General features: G+C 49.2%; 1 pseudogene; it reads right to left on the reverse strand.

Annotated features, from left to right (window-relative positions):
- Positions 1–316: 316 nt before the first annotated feature.
- On the reverse strand, positions 317–1,147 carry LOC143270212 (small ribosomal subunit protein uS5 pseudogene; annotated as a pseudogene).
- Positions 1,148–2,152: the final 1,005 nt, after the last annotated feature.

Raw genomic sequence — 2,152 nt, forward strand, 5'->3', positions numbered from 1 at the left:
GAACTTGAAGGTGAAGGGTTAAAAAAAAAAAAAAAACCAGTGGACTCAATTTTTTTTGGTGTAGGACGTTTTAATACAGCATAACGTTTTGGCTGTGGCATGGTTACTCCTTGCCAGTCTTTCTCAATTCTGTAACAGAGGAGAGCAGGAAGACAAGAAAACGGTGCGATTTGGTGAGGGAAGGAGTGTGAGCAAGTGTAAGACTACAGAGGAGAAGGGAGCAGACAAAGCAGCTCTGTCTGTTGAAGAGATTAATAACATCTTTTTTTTTTTTTTTTCAGGCTTAATTCACTGTATTTTTCTTGTCTCAAAACCCTTATGTGGTGGCCACAGCTGGAGCCTGGGTCCTCTGAACAGAGACTCTGGTGTGGGTTTTCACAGGATGGTCAGTGAATTCCTGATAAGGAGACACTTTGGTGTACACAGTCTCTTTCCAGAGGTCGGGGTCAGGTAGCTGTAGGCCTTGGAGATGGCATCAAAGGTGGCCTTAGCAAAGGTGCCCAGGGTGGCAGGGCAGCCCCTGGCTGATGGGTAGCAGTCATCAATACCGGCCATCATCAGTAGCTTCTTGGGCACAGGAGCAGAGACGACACCAGTGCCTCTGGGGTAAGGGATGAGACACACCAACACAGAGCCACAGCGGCCTGTCACTTTGCATGGAACACTGGGGCATGCCAATCTTGTTCCCCCAGTAGCCTCTCCACACAGGGACAATGGACAGCTTGGCCCCTCGTTGGCAGTGGCTACCTCTTTGGAGCACTTAACATCAAGACCAACATGATCACTGCAGTCCCCACTGCGACAAAAGCCTTGAACTTGGTCCGCTGGCCAGCCCGAGTCTGCTTCTGCACTGGCATGATCTTTAGGATCTCATCCTTTAGGGATGCGCTCAGGAAAACGTTTATAATCTCAGATTCCTTAATGGACAAGGAGAACAGGTAGATCTCCTCCAGGGACTTGATCTTCATGTCCTTAACCTGGCGGCCCAGCTTGGTGACAGGGGCCCACTCCTTGTCTTCAACTTTACCTCCACAACTGTGGCCCCTAAGACCACTGCTGAATCCTCCTAGGAAGCTGCCACAGCCTCCTAATCCCGGGCCCCGGGTCCCCCCTGCCCTCCCGCTGTACCGGCAGCGTCATCTACCATTTGGTGTTTTCCTGAAGAAGCAGCAAGATTAATAAAATTAAAGTGACATCTTAAGCTCTTTCCTGCACAACAGGAAAGGTGCCCTGGGACCAAGACCCTACCTGCTGATGCTCTAACTTGGAAAAATATACATTTGAAAGGAGAGAGCCAAAGCTGAGAATGAATGCTACCGTAGGGCTTCTCTGTTCAAAAACAACCACCCAGGAAAACGATGCGGAGGGCTAGCCACATTGACCTTTACAACCACGGTCCAGTAGATCAGGGCCCACCTTGAGCTTGCGGCAGAGCTTGGCAAGGTCTTCCAAAGGCGTTGTTTTTGAGGCACTGATGATCCAAAAGGGAGGGGGTCCAGAAAGCCACCGAAGACAGGCATGGCCGGATCCAGAGGCCATTGTGTGAAGACGGGAAAGTGAAGCCTAGACTGTAAAGGAGAGATAAAGATGGGGGAGACACCGGAATTCTGGGAAAATAACGTGTCCTCTCTCATTCCGTGTATCATACATAGGTGCCTACTATCAGGTCCAGGGCCCATTCTTGGATAAATAACAAAGCCACTCGTAACTGTAGAGTGTCGACCACGCTAAAACTACCCCTGCTCCTTCCCAATCCTTTAATTGTTTTATTGGGATTATTTCCCCACCTGCTGTACACTATCTGCTGTACTTTAGAGGTGAGAAAGTCAGATGTCCGCCTGAAATTTTCAATCAAACTTCACAGCTTGGCTTCTTTAAAAACGCTCTTCAAAAGATGGGCTCTGCAAGGGGAATGTTTGCTTGCTTGTCTTTTTCTTTGTAGGAATAGTGTCATGCTAAATCCAAACTCAAATCCTCCTGCCTCAGCTTCACAACTGTCTTATGGAGAATCCATACTTTCAACACAGGTATCAGTTTTCTTTTCCTCCCTCCCTCCCCCTTCCCTCCCTCCTCCCTCCTCCTCCCCTCCCTCCCTCTCTTCCTCCCTTCCTTCCTCCTTTCCTCCCTCCCTCCTCTGTTTCGTTCTTTCTGA

Source organism: Peromyscus maniculatus, chromosome 22 (assembly GCF_049852395.1).
Source record: "Peromyscus maniculatus bairdii isolate BWxNUB_F1_BW_parent chromosome 22, HU_Pman_BW_mat_3.1, whole genome shotgun sequence".
NCBI lineage: Eukaryota > Metazoa > Chordata > Mammalia > Rodentia > Cricetidae > Peromyscus > Peromyscus maniculatus.